Source organism: Xyrauchen texanus, chromosome 41, assembly GCF_025860055.1.
Source record: "Xyrauchen texanus isolate HMW12.3.18 chromosome 41, RBS_HiC_50CHRs, whole genome shotgun sequence".
In the NCBI taxonomy this organism is placed as follows: domain Eukaryota; kingdom Metazoa; phylum Chordata; class Actinopteri; order Cypriniformes; family Catostomidae; genus Xyrauchen; species Xyrauchen texanus.
Window position 1 is genome coordinate 31,650,101 of NC_068316.1, and position 23,120 is coordinate 31,673,220.

A 23,120-nucleotide genomic window follows, 5' to 3' on the forward strand; every position below is an offset into this window, starting at 1 on the left:
GGCAGTTGACGATGTTGACAGTAAAACATCGCGATGGACGATGATATCAAAAATGATATGACAAATTATAATTTCGTTATTTTACTAACCCAACTAATGACTCGTCGGCGCTTTATCAGTAGGTTGCACGACACGTGAAGCATTTTTTTTTAGCTTTCACTTATGAAGAGTTGTGCACTTTTTATTTTAATATATGTCTTTACATAAATACTATTTTCCACTTAAAAACTATAATTTTGTTATTTTACTATCCCAACTGACTCATCCAGCTTTCCAATAGGTTGCACGTAAGGGGAAAAATATTTCTTCCACTTAAGAAGAGTTGTGCACTTTTAAGCACTTTTTATTTTAATATATCTCTTTACATAGATATTTTTTTTCTACTGAAAAACTATAATTTCGTTATTTTACTAGCCCAACTAATTAGTAGCCTACTCATCCGGGCTTTTTAATATATTAGCCTAAGAAAAAAAGTCAGTCTTTGGGCAGCCTTCTTGCGAAGAGAGCAGCCACAGCCACGCTCACTGATGAGCAAAAGTTGGAGGCAGAAATGACCATGTACCTGCAGGAAATGGCCATTGATGGGGAAGAGGACGACAAAATGTTTCCGTTTATGACAAGATTAGCACGGAAATATCTGCGCATATGTGCTACCAGTACTCCATCAGAGCGGGTCTTCAGCACAGCGGGTAGTGTAGTTCCAATCCGCAGCTTATTAAAACCAGATAAAGTGAATATGTTGGTATTTCTGGCCAGAAACATTGAAATTTAAACATGGTCTATGGTGAAAGATAGTAGACTTCTTTACGCATTTTTCGCCATCCGTTGCGGAGCTATTCGATTTTGCATATTATTTTTTAAACGTTCATTTGTGTAGTTCATATGACCACTTTACAATATTTCAATAACATAATTTATTTTGTAGCCTGTGCTGAAGTTAATTGTGCTGCTAATTATAAGTGAAATGTTAATGCCGAGTTTCGGTCTGAGTGTTGTTCCCGTTTTCTTGTTCTTTATTTGTTGTTCTTCTATGTTTTAATAAATGTGTGTTATTCATATTCACCTTGTTTCTTTCATTTGATTTGACATTATGGATTTATGGCCAAGGAAATTTTTCTTTAAAAGTATTAACCAGACAAAAGTTATTTGACGTTCAGCTGGTCTGGGTTTATCTTAAACTGCCGCTTCAGTGTATACAAGAGCTATGTGACAATGAGCAAGATGTTCTGAGACACTACAACTACTAATAATTAATTAATAAAGGCTTAAAATAAAATATTTTAATCTAAATGTACAGTGTAAGACATGTAAAAAAAGACAAGAAGCTAACAATGTCAAGATCAATATTTGTGTAGCCTGCCTGACACAGTATTTTCACAGACTAACACGTCACGTCTCTGGCATAAACTACAGTATTTAAAATAGCATATATGCATTAGTTATATTCTCAATTTAATTTACAGAGCAATCCCTGCAAAGTTTTTAGGTTAACTATAGAAGAGACTAGGATTAGTGAGTCACACTAGCAAGACTCGCAAAAGGGGGCGTGGCATCACGATGGTGGCTCTACATCGTGATGTTGGTCAGCCATCACGATGGACGATGATATCGTCCATCGGCACAACCCTAAACAGTATTGCAGGTAAACAACATCTAGTTCACAGCATCCAGCAGTTTAAAACCTTTTTTACTGCTGCTATTTTTTTAATTGTCAGACAATCAGCAAAAAAACTTGAATCTCTCTAAAACACCTCACAAATATGTGAATATTACTCACAGCAGAGGATTTAACATTGGACTTTGATTGTCTTAAAATGTATTGTTGACACGGCACTTTGATGGCTTTAACAGCAGTGCATGAAAGGAATAAACCTAAAGCATTCAAGAGACGACATTTCTTGCAGAGGGTTTTATCATGCTGACTGTTATTCTCTGTTAACACAGCAAGCGATCATCATGCAAAAATGCTCTCTGAGAGTGTAGTCTCTTAATTAATTAGTAAATTGTGTCTTCCTTTTAAACCACCACCACTACAAATATTAATGTTAGCAGTCGACCCCACTAATCAACCAGTCAGTTGTTTGATGACTAGCCGATTATTCAACCACCCTGGCAGATCTCTTGTGAAGAACAGTCAGAAATGTAAGTATTAATTCCCTGAAATTTTCCTTTTCACCTATTTGAAACTGGTGCACACGCAAGAATTTCCTTGTTGACATAAGTGTGGTGCATTAAACGCACCTGACACTACACAAAGAGAAAACGGCAGAGGACAAGAAATTACACACATTTGTTCCTCCTTGGCAAATTGTAATGTGTGAAAGTGAACGAGATTTGAAAATGGGGCAGTCTTCAACACAGAGTTCGTCCCACACTTTGAGATCCACTACCCTAGCTTAAACCTAGCCCTAACCATTAAAGTACTGAGGTCAAAACAGCTCTATTTCACTTCATTGCAAATGCCTTGCTAGCCGGAGATTGAAATGTGATGTTAAATGCACAGTGTGGATGATTTTCGGGGAATGAAGATTGTGACGCATGTGCAGAATTTGGGATCTGACTTTAGGTGGAAAAATGTTTAGAACTAAAACTCTGATTTCCTGTTTGATGAAGTTTGTCAAGACAACACAATAGAAAGACATATTATATTTGTATTGTACTCTTATTATTTTGCTGCACCCAGTCTTTTTATCAGACTGCATACTTACATCTTGAAGATTCAATACTGCCACAACACCACTTTTGAATTGCGGTGCAGGAAACATCAAATGTAAAACTATTTTAATGATTTGGTATCTGACAGAAATTTGCCCCAGCAAACTTAAAAAATTATTTTCAAAAATTCAGAATCCAGTAAATACGAACGACTTAAAAGTCATTTATTCACATACCCACACAAGTTAAAATGCTGGCCAACCAGCGTGGTGTGATAGAGAGAGCCATAGCAGTGGATGCCAAAGCTGAAGATTATTCTTGCCACATGGAGGTAATAAAAAGCTCTCTAAGCCCTCTGATTCTGGTCGGTTTCATATCTAAAAGGCTTAGTCTAAGTGTTGATTGTGTACATCAACACTCAGATGAAATCCCCCCCCCTCCCCTCCTTTGTAATCTGTAATCCACTACATACTGTAGCTTTGTAATACCTCATTATCGCCATATATGGCAAAGCACACATTTCCTGCAAAGATGTGCTGAAGCTATCAATAGGAAATTCTCTCACTCTGTCGCCCTTCCTTTCTCCATCTTTCTCGCTATCTTTGCACAAACTGATTCAATACGGAAAAGAATATAGCATCCTTCTTAGATCAAAAGAGGGTCAGCTCATATCAGGCCGTTATTCTTATGTCTGATAATAGTGTGAGGCCCCCAGCAGAAGCCTCTATAAAGCCTCTAATAGAACAATTATTCTTAGACAAAAGGTCACTTCAGCCATGAAGACAGCCTGGAAATCAATAAACCCCCCAATTATGACCACATAACTGGCTGGGGAATTAGATGGCAGGACCTAACTGATCAAGGCTGCATTAGAAGATCAGATTTGTAGACACTCGCCGATCCCACACTGCCTTTTTTAATGAGGGGTTGCTTTGTTAAGGATCGTTAAAAATGAATAAATGACTTTGTGTTCTCCAGCATACTTCGCTCTCTTGATGGTCACATCCCATAGCCAGCCCATTGTTGATAGATTGAAAATCGAGAATGTTTTTTATTGTGGAGAGGTGGCTTATAAGGGGGAGGGGGTGGGGGTGTCTGACTTTATGGACGTTGTGAGGATTGTAGTTTGAGCAAGATCGATTTTGGTGCTTGTTGTTGAGATCAAATAAGCTGGCCCTTAGGTAGGTGTTAATGTTGCTGTGGCAGAGCTGAAGTCATAATGTGCCAGCGGCAGATATTATGCCCATCTTATAAGCAACACATATATTTATATTTCACTTCTATTTCTCACTTTCTCTTTTGCTTTTTCTTTCTTTTGCCCTGACATGGGTGGACTATTTTATAAAAATGTTGTCATCATGTTTTTTTCAATTACCTTAATAGTTATATAGAGTACACTACTATAAATATCATCTTAATATAGATAATATTAACATTTTAAATAATTAATAATGACAAGTCATAGCCAAATACTACTTTACTTGGAAGTACAGTTGAAACAACCCAGCTAACACTTGTTATTAGTACGTAATTCAGGTTTATTAATGGATAATTATTCATGCAGATAATTTAGGCCTGTATCATGTTCAAGTTGTTGTCTATTGTTGTAAAAACAGGCTACTGGTTAACAAATATATATTTATATATATAAAATCATAGACTAACAAGAAAGAGACTAGTGAAACAGGTATGAGTTGGGGAGTGTTACTTTTAAAAGTGAAGCATTACATTATTGCATTACTTAAGGTTGTTTCCAAGATTATAAAAATCTTTGAAAAATCTTGTTTCAAACAAATGTATCAAGTACTTAGAAATGTAATATTTGTGTCCATGGTGGTTTCATGCATTTTTGAAAGAAAACAATATATATAATTACATATACAGTATATAAACACTGATCAGTATTGTGTAGGTCGCCCTCTTGCCACCAAAACAGCACCAACCTGCATTCTGAGATGCTAGTATTCTCACCACAGTTCTACAGAACGGTTATCTGAGTTACCATAGACTTTGTCCATGCTAACCAGTCTGGCCATTCTCTGTTGACCTCTCTCATCAACAAGATGTTTCCATCCACAGAACTGCCTCTCACTGGATGTTTTTGTTTTTAGCACCATTCGGAGTAAATTCTAGAGACTGTTCTGTGTGAAAATCCCTGGAGATCAGCAGTTACAGAAATACTCAAACCAGCCCATCTGAATCCCATTCCCCCCAGAAATGTCCAGGAACTTTTAAGTGCCTTGGTGGAAGAGTGAGATAACATCTTACAGCAAGAACTGGCAAATCTGGTGCAGTCCATGAGGAGGAGATGCACTGCAGTACTTAAAGCAGCTTTTTGACACACCAGATTTGTGCCCTTCCGGCCCCATCTGCCGGCAGGTTATCCATGCCTTCCTGAATCTGGGAGGGGACAGGGGGAGGGAAACAACAATAATATTTAAAAACATAGAGCACTCACTGTAATAGCGAAGTATACCCCCAATAAACACAGTCAAATTTAAGAGAGGGAAAGGCCAATGTGGAGCAGCAGTGGGAGAGAGAGAGAGAGAGAGTCCGGTCCGGTCCGGTTCTCCGATACGCCGTAGCTTGGCCCTTGGCCACTAGAGGTCAGGGCTTTGTGATGGCCACTACAATAGCTTGACTTTGTTGTCATTAAGCCATTTTGCCACAAATTTGGGGGCATGCTTGGGGTCATTGCTCTCGCCCCAATGCTTCATGGTTGGGATGGTGTTCTTCGGCTTGCAAGCCTCACCCTTTTTCCTAAAAACAGTTACAATTTTGTTTCAACAGACCAGATGACATTTATCTAAAGAGTAATATATTTGTCCCCATGTGCAATTGCAAACTGCATTATGGCTTTTTATGGCAGTATTGGAGCAGTGGCTTCTTCCTTGCTGAGCAGCCTTTCAGGTTATGTCGATATAGGACTTGTTTTACTGTGGATATAGATACTTGTCTACCTGTTTCCTCCAGTATCTTCAAAAGGTCCTTTGCCGTTGTTCTTGGATTGATTTGCACTTTTCTCACCAAACTACGCTTATCTCTAGGAGACAGAATGCGTCTCCTTCCTGAGCTGTATGATGGCTGAGTGGTCCCATGATGTTTATACTTTTGTTTGTACAGATGGACGTGGTACCTTCATCCATTTGGACATTTCTCACAAGGATTAACCAGACTTTTAGAGGTCCACAATATATTATTTTTTTGGCCAATTTCTTTTGATTTTCCCATGATGCCAAGCAAAGAAATCAAATCAAATCAAATCACTTTATTGTCACATGACCATATGCACAAGTGCAGCAGTGTGTGAAAGTCTTGTGTGCAGTTCTGAGCAACATAGAAGTCTTGACAGTGACGAGACATATACCAATTTACAATAAACATCAGATTTACACAACACAATTTACATATCTAATGTACACAAAATTACACAACACAATAATAATATACAATGTACAGTAAACAGTATATCGTATATTGAAAGAGGCACTGAGTTTGAAGGTAGGCCTTCAAAATACATTTTGTATAAAATACATTCTGTATAAAATACATTCACAGGTACACCTCTAATTGACTCCAATTAGCCAAATAGCCTATCAGAAGCTAATTGGCTAATTGCCTAAAGGCTTGACATTATTTTCTGGAATTCTCAAAGCTGCTTAAAGGCTCAGTTAACTTAGTGTATGTAATGTTCTAACCCTCTAGAATTTTTATATAGTCAATTAAAAGTGAAACAATCTGTCTGTAAACAATTGTTGGAAAAAGTACTTGTGTCATGCATGTGTCAAGTAGATGTCTCAAAACTATTTACCAAAACTATAGTTTGCTAATATGAAATCTGGAAAGTGGTTCAACAATGAGTTTTAATGACTTCAACCTAAGTGTATGTAAACTTCTGACTTCAACATTATGTGTTTGTGTGTGTGTGTGTGTGTGTGTATATTTCCCTGTGTGTCACTCACTTCGACGTTGTCTTGCAGAAGTGACACTAGGGGCCTCACACATCTCTGAACTTGAGAAAAGGTCAATGAGAAATTGGCAGACAGAATTTGCATGTTCCACCCCTGGGCATACGGGTATAAAGGGAGGGAAATGCATCTCTCCATTCAGATTTTTCCTTCGGAGCCGAGCGGTTGTGTGATCAGCGAGCTGCATTCACTTGACTGTTCACTTCATCGCTACAAGAGCGTATGCTGTTGGATCTATGGCGCATTTCAGCAGCTTTCTCCTTCTCAACACATTAGTGCAGCTTTGCCCCTGGGTGCTTCGACAGTGCTTTTAAAAGAGAATATTTTCACTAAAAGAGTTTATTTCTCAAAAAGACCAATGCACAGTGGCGTTGAACGTCCTTTTCAGATGCGTCTTTATAAAGATGCCCTTCCTTCCCTGTGTAGTTTCTGGATGCTGTCACGTTCTCTCTGCTCCTGACGGTCACAGACACTGCCTCGTCTGTCTGGGCCACGATCACACCAAGACAGCATTTGTGGATGGTTCGTGTTCTCACTGCAAGAACCTTACCATGCCAACGTTGTGTTTGCGGCTTTCTGTTCTAAAAAGGAACGCCACTCCAGTCTGAGGCTGACGCCCAGATGGCCGGCATGCTTGCCCGGGCTGCCGTCAGCGTGGGGTTGGACTGGAACCCTCTGTCGTCCCCACAGCCTTCACGGCTGGGTGACTGGTTCCTCGGGTCTGGGCGCTACTCACAGCCACGCCCCCCCTGGTTCCTTTCTTCCTGGAGGTGCATGATAAGCTGACGAGGTCATGGAGGGCACCTTTTACTGCCCGCAGACAACCCCCTCGCTCATCTGCTCTCACTACCCTCGACGGCGAAGCGGACCACGGGTACTTGGCGGTCCCCCAGGTGGACAGAGCGGTTGCGATCTCTGTGTCACGAGAACGCCGTCACCTGGCAGGATCGGCCGGTGCTCCCCTCCAAGGCCTGTTGTATGATGTTTTCACTGACCCCCAAATCCTACAGTGCCTCCGGACAGGCCGCTTCTGCCTTGCATGCCATGGCCCTCCTGCATGTTCACCAGGTTAAGGCACTCAAAGATCTGCATTTGGGTAGTCCTGACCCCAACGTGTTGCAGGAACAGGAGCTCGCCTTAGCGTATGTATGGCGCGCTCTGCTGGTGGGTGTGATCACATTAGGGATAATTAGCTGAGCTGTACATCACTTTGTTTCATACAGATTACATTGCAGGAGAATATTTATTTTTTTATTTGAATTGTTTAATTTAAAAGTAGAAATCTTAAAACTTCTTTAGACATATGTTTCATGTTTGTGTGATAAGTATTCGCAGAGTTTCAGTTCATTTTTGTGACGTGTTTCAGAAATATGCTCGTGAACACAGAGACTGCTGAAAGCTCACCCTTTTTATTTTCTTTATTTTACAAAAGCACAAGGTTTTGTTGTTATTGTGAGTGTACACAAATAAAAGTAGACCCTTTATAGTCTCTAATGATGTCTTACACTTGTCTGTATGCCCTAAAATGACGGAGTATTTTAAGTTAAGTTGTTTCCGCTCTAATGACTAAAAAATCTGTCCGTCAACCCCAGAGGGTTAAGGAGTTTTTTTTAGTTTTATATAAACAAAACCAACATGCCTACCTTAAATCCTACACCTAAACCTAACTGATAATGTCATAAAATCAAATGTAAGATGAAAAACGCAATAGTTGAAGCAACTACGTGATTCTGTGGCTCTTCTATGACTCCGTCAGCTCATGTGTCAACTCACGTGCTTTGCTAGACTAGTAACCTGGTCTTCCGCATTTAAAATGAACAAACACATCCCCTCAAGTTATAATTATGACTGGGAGATCATTTTAATACCTGAATTTGAAGTTGGTTGGAGACATAAATGTTCAACATGGCAAAAAGTATGGTGGTGTCTGACAATGTCAAAATAAGAGTTCCCCAAGAAATATACAACAATGTACATACTGTATATTCTATCCCCTAAACCTAACCCTAACAGAAAACTTTCTGCATTTTACATTTTCAAAAAACATAATTTATTATGATTTATAAGCTTTTTTCCTTATGGGGACCAACAAAAATGTCCCCACAAGGTCAAACATTTTGGGTTTTACTAGCCTTATGGGGACATTTGGTCCCCACAAAGTGATAAATACATGCTCACACACACACACACACCTCCTTCTTACTCTAATAACTTGTTAGAAACAGCCCAAGGCTGTCATGAATCTTTAGGTTTAAATGGCTAATGGGAAGCATTTGAAATTATCTGTCAAAGGTTTTAAAATTTGGTAAATGTTAACTCAACCCCTGTCCCAGCCTGCTGTTGGTGTGACTGGGTTGCTTCAGGTCATTGAGAGAAGATTTGCCTTGCGTCATCTCAGCATGTGGAGCGTGTGGATCACCAGCCACCTGTGATTACTGCTAATCTACTCTTATATTGAAAGCGCCATTCATGAGGTGAACTGCACAAAATGCTGAATCTGCTAAAAAAATGGCAACTAGTGCCAGATTTAGGCATGGGCGACATGGGCAGTCGCCCAGGGCAGCATCTTGCGGGGAGTGGGGGGCACGAGGCAGCAGTAGCACCATCCCCTATGGTGGCAGCAGCACTCATGTCCTCAGACCGTCTGTTTGGTTTACCAAAACTGTCCCGGTTTGCTGGTTTAAGCTAATTTCACGGCCTGGTCAGGCTGGTCTGTTTGGGTTTTTTTTTATTTATTTTTTTTATTAGAGAGCTTTTGGGCTCACGTCAGCTGGTAAGGACAACTAAAGACCAACAAAACCAGCGAAATGTTTTTTTTTTCAGATACAGATTGCATACATACATATACTGTACACCTACACAATATGTCATGCACTTCATATTTGTTTAATTTATAAAGTCTCTGAAAGCTACAATCCTTTCTGCAATATGCGGTACCATATCATACTAATTCAGTAATACTGTGATAAATGAGCAGTTGGTTGACCCTGCAGTTGGTAAAATCTATGACTGCATTACAGCCTCTTTTAGGTGGATTTAGCTTTTTTAGTCACCTCTGATGAGAGACGACATATGGCATATGGTTTCAAAGAGCTGTGTAAAACTTTGGCCTGCTAATATCTCTAGCTGCTCATGAAGGAATGTTCCATCAAGTCTTCTATTACTTTAAGGATTCACCAGACTGGAGCTTTGATCTTACAGTGCAAATATCCCATGTGTTAATAACAGAGTGTGCATCTTTTGCATTAATGTCAAGGTAAGGGGACTTCTGCCCCAACTCTTTCAGGGCTCCAGACTGGGACTAAAATGGTTGCAAATGCAACCAAAAATAAATTATTGCGACAATAATTTTAAATCTAGTCACCACTGGTGACAGTCGGTTGTGAGCGTTCATATGCGGTTTCTTCAGATATCTTGTGAGCTATTGAATATATATTTAGAGCGCACACCAGTGTGTCTCGAGCTGCTTTTAACCTGTTCTGTTTCTGCCAAGCTCACTGCACCGCACGCTACAACAAACACTGCATGAGAGTCGTGAACAAATTACTCTTTTGAACTGGATCTTTTTCATGAATCATCCGAATAGAAACGAGGGTTTGAGCTCAGGAGCTCAGGTTAGCAGTTTGAATCAGATTCACTTTCTCAACGAATCAGCCATCAGTGAGCTCACAACTGGAAGTGCAGACATTTCAAAATAGTCCCATGTGTATTTGGAGCTTCTTTGTAATTAAAAGTACGGTTTCATGTTCCGCTTTTTTCCACCCTGGTAATTATTGATTGGGATTGGAGTAGCACAATAAACTGCGTCTGGGATTTCATTCAATTTGCACTCTTGTTGTCTTTGTGTCTGGGCCATCCGGTAACAGTAAAGATATATATATATTATCTCTAATATTTATATAAATTATGAAAGGTTTGTGAACATTTATGAGACAAAAGGGAATGCACACTTATATTCTCAACTATGTATACTGTTTATTAAACCTAAGAATGGGTTGTAAGCTGTCTTTTCTTTGGCTGTCAATCTTGTTTCTGTCATCAATCTAAATCGAGCGACTAAAAACAGCCATTTGGCTACTTAATGTTTGAGTTTAGGAGCCAATGACTCCTAAGTAATTTTTTTAGTCTGGAGCCCTGTCTTTGTGTTAGGTGTACCTTGTCTTGTCTCACTGTTGCCCTTTGTTTGTCAATTTTGTCACTTTTTCCTTAGTTTGCACTTGTGTCACCCGTGTAGCTCCATAGTTCCCTTGTTTACCTTTGTGTTCTCTGTTCATTGTTTTCACCTGCCCTCGTTAGTTTGCCATTGGTTTCTGTTTATTGCGCTGTTATCTTGTTTGAGTTCTGTTTGTTCATTGGCCCCCGTTTTCCCACGTTCGTGTATTTTAACCCGGTTGTTTTCACTCCCCTCTGTCAAACGTTGAATGTTGTTAAGCCTAGTATGTGTTCCCTGCCCGAGTTCTCAGTGTTGTTGCATCGTGTTTAAGTTTCCTGTTCAGTTTTGTTTCATCGTGTTTAAGTTTCCTGTTTTCCCATTGTGGGTTTTTCCTTTGTGTTTATTTGTTTGTTTGTGGAATAAAGATACGCTGCATTTAGATCCACTCTCCTCGTCTGCCTTCGCTGCCACCATTCATAACACTTTGCTAGGTTACCTGATCATTTCTAGTTGCTGAAAAAGCAATCCAGATGTTGAATTCTTATGCTTAACCTGGGTTATCTTTCTTAGCCCTAGATTAAGGACAGTTTAACATTGGGTCAAGCAAAGTTTCTCTCTTGTAATTTTGAAAGGGGTTTAGGTTTGATGGTGCTAACCCAGAATTGTGATGCAAAAGGTATTAAGTACAATGTGAAACAATGCAATGCTAGAAAGTTATGGCGAGTTCTTCAGCAACATCCAACAAACCATAAACTAAGTAGAGGTCGACCGATATAGATTTTTTTTCAGGCCGATGCCGATCTTTTGAAATCCGGGTCGGCCGATGGCCGATTAATGCTGCCAATTTATTTTGGCCGATATGTGCTTGTTTTTAACCTCTTATTTGAACCTTTTTGTTATGAGGGGTGCGGAAGCAAGACAAGACGGACAAGAGGTGCGGATCCAAACGCGGTTTTTATTCACTTTAACACATAAGAAATAAAAGGTAAACACAAAGGAAAGTCCACGATGGGAAAACTGGAAACTTAAAACACAATGAAACAGATTAAACACGAAGAAACCAAACACAAAGAAAACTAAGAACTCGGGTAGGGAACACGGACCAGGCTTGGCAACATACAAGAAACGAACGACATTCGACAGAGACTCAACAAAGAACCAGGGTTTAAATACACAGACAAAGTGGAGACAGAACGAGACACAGGTGGAAACAATGATGAGTGCAGGCAGTGAGGGAGGCCGGGAATTGTGGGAAATGTAGTTTTAGACAAGGACAGTGAAACACGGGGCGGACAACAAAGAAAACGTGACATGGAGCGTGAACGGTGGCGGGTGAAAAGGAAAACACGGAGCAGACAAGGAACCAAGACAAGAAAGTGAATAGAGAAACATAGAACACAAGACAACAGTGAACATGACAGAATAAAAGAAACTACAAAAAGACTACAAAACCAAAACAGGAATTAAACTAAACTTCACGATGACAGTACAAAAACAAAAGACAACAGGGAACATAACATAACCCCCCCTCAAAAGGACCGGATTCCAGACGGTCCTAACAAAAAAACAGAAATACCAAAAACACAGAATTACCAAGGAGTGAGGGGGTAGACCGGGGGAGAAAACAGATAGATGAAAGGGGGAACAAGGGACACAGGGACCATCCAAGGAGGCACAAGGGACAAAAAGGCAGTCCATGGGGGCACAAGGGGCAATTAGGCAGTCTACGGGGGCACAAAGGGACAGGGTTCAGGGGACCTAGGAGGAGGAGTGGCCACTGGGGAGGCCAGCGGAACCGCGTGAAGCAGAGCCAAGGAGGACCTCTGAGGTGGAGCCGAGGGAGGCTCGGGAGGCGAAGCCGAGGGAGGTGATGGCTTAGAAGGCTCAGAAGGCGGAGCTGTAGGAGGCTCGGGAGGCTCTGAGGGTGGAGCCGTCGGAGGCTCGGGTGGCTCGAGAGGTGGTGCCATAGGAGGCGAGGGAGGTGGCGCCGTAGAAGGTTTCAGAGGCAGAGACCTGGAAGGCTATGGAGGCGGAGCTGAGGGAGGTGGCGGAGGCCTGGAAGGCTCTGGAGGCGGAGCCAAGGGGGGCTCAGGAGACGGAGCCGTAGGGGGCTCAGGGGGCGGAGCCGTAGGAGGCGGAGCCGTTGGAGGCTCGAGAGGCGGAGCCGTAGGAGGCTTGAGAGGCGGAGCCGTAGAAGGCTCGAGGGGCGGAGCTCTAGTAGGCTCTGGAGTATCTGGGAGCAGGGCCGTAGGAGGCTCTGGGGGCGGAGCCGTAGGAGGCTCTGGGGCGGAGCCGTAGGAGGCTCAGAAGGCGGGGCTGTAGGAGGCTCGGGAGTCTCTGGGAGAGGAGCCGTAGCAGGCTCGAGAGGTGGAGCCGTAGGATGCTCGAGAGGCGGAGCCGTAGGAGTCTCGAGAGGCGGAGCCGTAGGAGACCTGGAATGCTCGGAGGCGGAGCTGTAGGAGGCTTGGGAAACGGAGCCGTGGAAGGCTCGAGAGGTGGAGCCCTGGGTGGCTCGAGAGGCCTGGAAGGCGGAGCCCTGGAAGGCTCGAGAGGCGGAGTCCTGGAAGGCTCGAGAGGCGGAGCCCTGGAAGGCTTGAGAGGCGGAGCCCCAGGAGGCTCGGGAGGAGGAGCTCTGGAAAGCTCGGGAGGCTTGAGGGGCAGAGCCCTGGCAGGCTCGAATGGCTTGAGGGGCGGAGGAGCTCTGGAAAGCTCGGGAGGCTTGAGGGGCGGAGCCCTGGCAGGCTCGAATGGCTTGAGGGGCGGAGCCGTGGAAGGCTCGAGAGGCTTGAGAGGTGGAGCTCTGGGAAGCTCGGAGGGCGGAGCTCTGGAAAGCTCGGGAGGCTTGAGAGACGGAGCCCTGGAAGACTCGAGAGACTTGAGAGTTGGAGCCCTGGAAGGCTCGAGAGGCTTGAGGGGCGGAGCCCTGGGAGGCTCGAGAGGCTTGAGGGGCGGAGCCCTGGGAGGCTTGAGAGGTGGAGCCTTGGAAGGCTCGGGGGTGGAGCTCTGGAAAGCTCGGGAGGCGGGGCTCTGGAAAGCTCGGGAGGCGGGGCTCTGGAAAGCTCAGAAGGTGGAGCTCAGGAAAGCTCGGAAGGCGGAGCTCTGGAAAGCTCGGGAAACTCGGGAGGCGGAGCTCTGGAAAGCTCGGGAAACTCGGAAGGCGGAGCTCTGGAAAGCTCGGGAAACTCGGAAGGCGGAGCTCTGGAAAGCTCGGGAAACTCGGAAGGCGGAGCTCTGGAAAGCTCGGGAGGAGGAGCCCTGGAAGACTCGAGAGACTTTAGAGACTTGGGAGGCGGAGCCCTAGAAGGCTCGAGAGGCTTGAGAGGCGGAGCTCTGGAAAGCTCGGAGGGCGGAGCTCTGGAAAGCTCGGGAACCTCGGAAGGCGGAGCTCTGGAAGGCTCGGAAGGCGGAGCTCTGGAAAGCTCGGGGGGTGCTGGCTCTCGGACGGTCGTGGCTACTGGCGCTGGCTCTTGGACGGTCATGGCTACTGGCGCAGGCTCTTGGACGGTCAGGGCTACTGGCGCAGGCTCTTGGACGGTCAAGACCACAGGCGCTGGCTCAGGGACGGTCGAGGCTGCAGGCGCTGGTTCAGGGACCTCTGAGGCTACAGGCGCTGGCTCAGGGACGGTGGAGGCTACAGGCGCTGGCTTAGGGACGGTTGAGGCTACAAGCGCTGGCTCAGGGACATCTGAGGCTACAGGCTCTGGCTCATTGACGTTTGAGGCTAACGGCTCTGGCTCACTGACGTCTGAGGCTACAGGCACTAGCTCATTGACGTTTGAGGCTATCGGCTCTGGCTCACTGACGTCTGAGGCTACTGGCGCTGGCTCGGGGACGGCCGAGGACTCAGGCTCGCTCACAGTGACATGCGTGGGCTCTAGCTCGCTCACCGTGGCAATTTAGCAGCAGTAGCTAGACTGCATTTTACAACAATCACCGATCGTGCTGATTCTGACGTTAAGTTTGAGTTTTAGGGAGAAATGTCAGTACACCGCTGTGAAGGGAAGGAAGTTGTGCTAGACAGAATGCGGCTTATGTATAAATATTCTTTTTATAATCTTTGGATCTAAAATAAATTCAGACTAATATCACAGATCTAAACCAGGCTACGTTTGAATGTTTAGTTCTGTCACTCATTAAGCTGGGCTTGTGTTGTGCTCGCTGTGGCACCGCGTGAGAGATCTCTCTCTCTCTCTCTCTCTCTCTCTCTCTCTCTCTGACTGCGAATAGCTAAATTTCATCAAAGACAAATGGTTTCATCTTATTATACATAGAAATGGCTGGCGAGATAAAATAACTTTCTCGTTATGGCAATAATAAATGTATTTTCTTAATTTCTCCAGTACCGACAGCAGAAGATAACGTCCAAGCTTACCAAAGCCAGTCCTTCACTATAGCCTATAGTGCGTTGGTATATTTTATAACTTATTTCTCTGCATTGAGTGACAACCCTCTCAAATATAAGACACACAAACAGAACAAATAAAAGTCTCAGATTCACTGTCTGTAATTGCAAAATTCTTGCTTACTTATTGTGACATGATAGCAACCCTTCTGCTGTGATAATGCAACTTCAACTACGCTATCAATATCCAAAGTAGCCGAACGTCATATTGCGTTTGTCACGTTTTTTCTTGAAGTTGGCAGTAAAATATCAAAAGTTTTTAATTAAATATAAAGGATTTTTTACTAATTTAATCCTTACCATTTTCTCCAAGGAACTTAGCTCCTTCCTTAGGCACTGGATGAGGTCTGCTCACTCTGCTGGAAAATGACTCTAGGGGCAGTGTGCGTCAAACATGTGTTCCACAACAACACTAGGCTGCCCACAGATGCGCCTGCCTAATAATCGGCTTGATATACTTGGATATTGGCCGATGCCGATTATGTACAAAAATGCAATTAATCGGTCGACCTCTAAAACTAAGCAACGCTTATCTCATTTAATCTGATTGTGCTTTGTAAAGTTGCTAAAACATTCACAAGCTGTTCACTTTCTTGAAATGCCGAAATGTGCCGGTAAACACATACTGGAGTAATGAAATGACAGTGTTAATTAATAGCGGATTTACATAGGGTTATTGCCACAAATTAAGTCATGTGTTCTTTAATCAATTATTTTAACCTGATCTTAAGAATTCCATTACTTACATTTTAAAAATATATATATTTAAGTGGATAGTTGTACGTATCCTCACAAAATGCTACCTTATGACTAGGGCTGCAACTAACGATTATTTTGATAATCGATTAATCTTCGACTATTTCTTCGATTAATCTGATACAAATCTAAATTTAATTTCCTTTATTTAAACATGAAAAAACTGAAATAAACAGAAATGTGTAACATTGGCTGACTCCCAGAGTGCGACTCAGAATGAAAACTCAATTTATTTTGGGGTGTCAGGCAGACAGGTTAGGTCTGCCGATATAATAAACAATTTTAACCCAGATAACTCAAATGAAAAACATGCCACCAGTTACAAAAAAGAAGAAAAAAAAAGAAGATACTAAATACTGCTACTATCGTATATTGTTTTTGTCATATATTATTAATCAAAACGCACTTTAAATTACCTATTGTAACTTAATAAAATTATTTTCTGATAAAAGGAACACTGTTCACCACCAGAGTTGCGGTTGTATATTGTGTTGTATTGAACAAAATGAAATTAGACTTCATAACAAAAGAGAAAACTTCTTTATTCTAAAAAATAAAGAAAAAGTTGTAAAAAAACCCTTGCACTATATTGAAAGCTTGTCTGTAATGTCAGTGTAGATGGGTGTGCGTTACCATGTAGTTTGTGTGCGTGGCTTGCGGGCATGCAGGTGACCAGAAACGAGCTTCAAGGTGTCGACTTGAGAGGTGAGCAGTGCGCTTAGTAATCCAGTCAAGACAAGGCAATGAACGGAACTTGAAAGTATTCATTCTCACCGCTGTATGCATTGAAATCGTTCTGCCAGGAGTGACTGTGAGGTGCAAAAGTTTCGCCGAACCTCCAGCAGCGAGACAGCAGTACTTGGGAAGCCACGTTTAGACTTCCTGGTTTCTCCGTATCTCCGCAATTACTCAGGACATTTCCTCTAACACTCCTTTAATTTCCTTTATACACTTCTTCTTCCAATTACCTCCCGGATATGCCGCTTCATTTCCGTTTTTAAAAGAATACGATGGCACTATTAAAGGGATGGTACGAGATTAATTTTAAAGGAACAGAATGGTAATAATTTAGTACCATCACATATGGTAAAGGGCATCTGGATTTGGTTAATTTTACAGTGCTGAATTCACAATTCTATACTGTCACAAAACTTTGAATAAAGCCTGAATCATGAAAAGTTAAGTTTTAATTTATTATTGTTACTATTTTTACTTTCAGGACATATGCAAAACAGTTCCTTTCCTTTCCTTCTAAAACTTAACAAAAAGTATATTGTTCATATGATAACCCATCGGGGATGGAGTGGGACAAAGAAATCAGCCCAGCAGAGAGAAATGGTGACACCAGAATAGAAATATTAATAATTCTGCCCAACTGAAAAATACATAATTATGTTAGATACATATGTTTGAACACAGTCACTGATTACATATAGAATTTAAAATTAATATTAAAATAGTATTGGCACTGATTAAATGTTTCTGAACTGTTCTTTTCAAAAATATGCGGATGTTTATCCAGAAACATGTTTGTCATGGTATAAATTTACTGGTGAAATCATAAATTACATTTGGCATTATCAGGAGGACTATCAAATATCAGGACCTTTAACATATTATGCATTATATTCAGCATTATATACACAGTTTAATACAGTACAATCATCTGTTAATGCAGTGCAGATTCACTCTCGCACTGAAAAGTCTCATCCCAGTGCTCATTGCATTACATGCGCTCACATGAGGAGGAGAAATCATCTAAAACACTTTAAAAACCACCGTACCTTGACCTTTGAAACATCAGTTTGATATCCATGAGCTGCATAAATTAATACATTGAAACTGAAATCACGGTTTGAAGTTAAACGAGTTAAATCAGATGACTGCGCTCCACTGCTCCCTTTCGCGATTGGTTTGATTGACGAGATGCACGCGTTTGCTTGCTCAGTGAAGTTTAACTGCGACCTGCATGTGGTAAAAACAAACCGTTTTAAATGTGTTAAACATATAGCATGTGCTGAAGAGAAAAAAAAACTCTTAAGAGACATCAAACAACTGTTTGCTTATTATGATCTTATTTGAGGTGTTTATAAATTGATCTTGTGCGCTGGAGAACTTGTGTCATGTTTTTTTCTGCTTCAGCTTATCTCTGTTGTTTTTCAAATGAGTTTCATCGTGCAAAACATGTTTCAGTGAGCTGAAAGTGACGTCAATGCTGGAGCTTATCCATGCTCTCGGCATATATCCAAAAAATCGATAATTAAATTAGTTGTCGATGATTTCCAATATAATTAATAATCAATTTTATGATTCATGTAACGTTGCGGTCACGGCTTTCCTTCCTAAAAAGGAATGCCTCTCCAGCCGTCCCACCGCGTCACTCCTTCTTCCAACGGGATTGAGGACGACCCTGCTGCCGATGGAGACGAGTTGGGAATGGCAGTGGGCTCGGTTTCGAGAGTGTTCCAGTATCTGATGTGTAAGATTTGATTGTGCTGCCACCCTCAGGTCGGCACGCTCTGTCTGAGGCTGACGCCCAGGCTGACGGGCTGCCGTCAGCGTGGGGCTGGACTAGAACCCTCCGTCCTCCCCACAGCCTTCACGGCTGGATGATTGGTTCCTCAAGGGCCGCTCCACTTACCTCGGTGCATGGCGAAGACGGCAACAACCTGCGTGCGGAGAACAAAACCCTTCTCCTCAAAGACGCGATAGAGCCTGTCCCTCCAGCTGAGATGAAGGATTTCTACAGCCCTTAATTCATCATACCCAAGAAAGGCGGTGGCTTACAACCGATTTTGGACTTGCGAGTTTTCAACTGGGCCCTGCACAAACTGCTGTTAAAAATGCTCACGCAAAGACACATCATAACTTGTTTCCAGCATCAAGATTGTTTTGCAGTGGTAGACCTGAAGGATGCGTACTTGCCTCGACACCGACCCTTCCTATGGTCCGCGTTCGACGGCCAGGCGTATCATTACAAAGTCCTCCCCTTTGGCATGTCCTTATCCCCTCGCGTCATCACGAAGGTCGCAGAGGCAGTCCTTGCCCTGCTAAGGGAAGTGGGTATCTGCATATTCAACTACCTTGATGACTGGCCCACTTCCGAGAGTTACTATGCGCCCACAGGGACCAGGTGCTCAGGCACCTCAGCCGCCTAGGGCTTCAGCTCAACTGGGAAAAGAGCAAGCTTGCCCCGGTTCAGAGCATCTCTTTTGAGTAAGACTCAGTCTCAATGATAGTGCGCCTCACCAACGAGCATGCGCAGTCAGTGCTGAAATGACTTACCTTATTCAAGCCAGGCACAGTGGTTCCTCTAAAACATTTCCAGAAGCTCCTGGGGCTCCTTGGGCTCCTGGGGCTCCGAACTCGTGTTCTGGTCACCACAGATGCCTCCAAACAGGGTTGGGGCGCCATGTGCAACAGGCACGCAGCCGCTGGCTCCTGGAAAGGGCCCTGCTGCGTTGGCACATCAACTGTCTAGAGTTGCTGGCTGTATTTCTTGCCCTACGGAGGTTCCTTCCGCTAATTCGGGGCAAGCACGTCATGATCCTTTCAGACAGCACCGCAACGGTAGCGTTCATAAATCGCCAAGGCGCCTTGCGTTCCCGTCACATGTCACAACTCGCCCGCCATATCCTCATTTGGAGCCAGCAGTGACTCAGACAACTTTATGCCCTAAAGTGACGCTTGTTCGCGAATTGGTGCTCTTCCCTGTCCAATGACCCGCAGAGGTGCGCAGTCAAGTTATTGCTCTCATTTCTGCAGGAGAGTTTGTATGTAGTCATTATCGCAGCCCACCACTACACATTGGACGGCAAGTCTTTGGGTAAGCATGACTTGATTATCAGGCTCCTTAGAGGCGCCCGGAGGTCGAACCCTCCCCGGCCAAGCCTTTTCCCCTCCCGGGATCTCTCAGTGGTCCTCTCGGGCCTCCAGAGACCCCTCTTCGAGCCACTAGAATCAATCGAGCTCAAGGTCCTCTCCCTGAAGACGCCCCTCTTGATCGGGCTAGCTTCCATCAAGAGGATTGGGGACCTGCAAGCATTCTCTGTCAGTGACACCTGCCTGGAGTTGGTCCTGCAGACACTCATGTTGTCCTAAGACCGCAACCAGGCTACATGCCCAAGGTTCCTATGACTCCCTTCAGAGACCAAGTAGTGAACCTGCAAGCGCTGCCCTGGGAGGAGGCAGACCCAGCCCTTTCATTGCTGTGTCCAGTACGTGCCCTTCTTACTTATGTGGACCGCACGCAGAGCTTTAGACGTTCTGAGCAGCTTTTTGTCTGCTTTGGTGGACAGCAGAAAGGGAACGTCCTCTCCAAACAGAGGCTTTCCCACTGGGTACTTGACGCCATTGCATTGTCCTACCACACCCAGGTTGTGCCTGCCCCCTTGTGGGTTCGAGCACACTCGACGAGAAGTGTTGCATCCGCATGGGCACTGGCCAACAGCACCTCCCTAGCAGTCATATGCAGAGCAGAGGGTTGGGCAACACCCAATACCTTTGCGAGATTTTACAATCTCAGGGTTCAGTCGGTTTCATCCTGTATTCTCTCAGGTCCAAGCCAGTAGAACTCGGTAATGCGGAAACAACTGACCGGGTGTACCGCTTGCATCTAGCGCCTCTCCTCTCTACTGAGGTGATCACTTGCACTATTATCCCAGGAGACCCCACTAACTCGGTTCCCTGGATTAATCCCTGTGTGTATTTTCTGCGGTACGGTCCCCTTGCGAGTGGACCCGTATCTCCCTTGGGCAGTCCCCGCTGTCCACCTTGTCGCCGTGTTGTAGCAACTCCTCCCTCTCTGCAGGTAGGATCTACCACTGCGCCATTTCCCACATGTGGCCTGAAAACCCATGTGATGTATTTCACAACTCTTTACCTCCCCTAGCCTGGGCAGGTGTGTTCTCCTCTGGGTCTTTTCCCCCTGAAAGAATAGGAGTTAGAAAAGAACGCCTTCCCCGATTCAGCTGATAGCGTTAAGATTACCCCAGCCACTTTAACTCTATGTGAGAAACATAGAGAGAGAAAAGGTGCGGCTGGCACGGCCTGCTCCCATGCTTGGTACGTCGCCTTGTTCCACCATTCGGGGTCCAGGGAACCAGAAGGTTATGATGATTTTATGGGGCGATGGGGAAGGGTACTTGCAGTCTGATGCGGCCTGTTGCTTTGGCACACAAGTGCCTGCCTGCACCTGCGTCAGCAGCACATGTACATGGTTCAGGGCATGGCGTGATTAAATATGGACCCCTAGTGTCGCTTCTTCGACACAACTTCGAAGTGAATGACAGACAGGGTACGTCTAGGTTACTATTGTCCCTGATAGAGGGAAAGAGACGTTGTGTCCTCCCTGCCACAACACTGAATCGAGCCACTGTTATGGCCGAACCTCATTCTCGGTTCCTCAGGGCAAAAACCTGAATGGACGGACTCATTTCCCTCCTTTTATACCCGTATGTCCGGGGGCGGGACATGCAAATTCTGTGTGCCAATTTTTCGTTGGCCTTTTCTCAAGTTCAGAGATGTGCGAGGCTCTCAAGAGAGACCCCTAGTGTCGCTTCTTTGACACAAAGTCTTGTTCCCTCCATCAGGGAATGGAGGTTACAATAATAACCTAGACGTTTTTATTATGCATTCTGGGAATTTTTAGGGAGCAAAAGTTTCAGTGCACTAGAATGATTTTGAACACGCCTAGATATGGCCAACTCCCTGGTCAGTGCCCTGACTACTAAACTAGGGAGCTGATTTAAACATGGGAGACAAACAACAGCATCAAACAAACTTTAGAAGTTAACTTATTTAGATTCTTACAGCTTCAGTTTAATTGTGCTTAATATGTTTAGTTTAATTTTTGATAAATGAGAAACAGTCTTCTATGTTAAAACAGCTCCAAGCTATTTGCATTTTTAAAGTTTTTGAAACTTAAGTGTTTCTTGCCCTTTAGGTGCCATTTGAAGCTAATAACGCTTATCCAAGGGTCCATCAAATCATATAAAAGGAACCAGCTTGTGGGAAGTCTACCGAGTGGCAGCCTAAGAAAATATTGTCTGTCATTGTAGCATTGCCCATGGCTCTTTGCTTTATACCTCTTCGAGTTTATTTACAAAGTTAGGTCAGTGTCGGTGGCCAAGAGAGTTTGATGGGAACCTTAATTCAATATTCATCTGGCCGAGTGCCACAACCTAATTTGCAGCTGGTTTCAGAGGCAGGGAGAACGGGGAAAGTGAACTACTTGGGAGAGACTTTCATGTAATGAAGTTGAAGGAGCTCATCCAACTGTTCTCAGTGTGGCAGTGTCGCAAAACAGCTAGAACAGTTCAAACAAGCACTGGAGCAGTGTCATAATGTTACTTGGCACTGGGTTTGCACTACATAGCTCACACTGGTGCAGAAATGTTATCTGCTGCTATAATCTTGCTTGCAAGTCACCCAGGCCAAGTAACTACCAAACACTATTACAGCCCTCTCAAAACACATTAATCAATGTAAAATTAACCAAAAGCGAGGGGAAAATCACATTACATTGGCTGTCATCCCCACAGCCTTTGACAGACAAATGGTCAGATAAGCGAATCGGAGGGCTGAAGATGAGGATGAAATGGAGACAATATCCAATGTAATTTTCCACTATTTTTTGCCTTTTCCCTAATAGCGATGTACAGAATGCAATCTAAATACCACCATCATACCTCTGCCAAACATTCGATGATAACACATGCCCCGTGTATAAAGCAGCCGATTGCCTCAGGCAGATATTGCCTCTGTGAAATCTGAATATTTTATTGATGTGCTGCCAGACATTACATTGGGTGGTAATCTATCATTTATTCTCAGCCCCTTCTCTCAGTTTAATGTGAATTACTCATACAAATTAAAGGAAGAACTAATCTTTTTGACTGAAGACATTTAGCAAAAATCATTTTTGTCCAGTTTGGAAGGTTTCGCCCCAGTGACTCACATTAGTAGGATATCAGCAGCTGCACACTGAGCATTCAAATAGATCGAATGGCCAATCTCATCTCTGCAATATCCAAACTCCCTCATTTAGCCTTCATCTACTTATGCAACTTTAATGCATAGTTCTTTCTTTCTCTTTCTAGGGACCGGGATAACTCTTTCCAAAACATTGCCTCTTATATTTTAGCCTGAATGGAGATGCAATCCATTGAGAGATGAAAGCAGGCTT

General features: G+C 43.6%; 1 protein-coding gene across 2 annotated transcripts in view; it reads left to right on the forward strand.

The window, feature by feature from the left end:
• LOC127634470 (dipeptidyl aminopeptidase-like protein 6) overlaps positions 1-23,120 on the forward strand; it is a 483,292-nt gene that overhangs the window by 243,157 nt on the left and 217,015 nt on the right. The window lies entirely within an intron of this gene.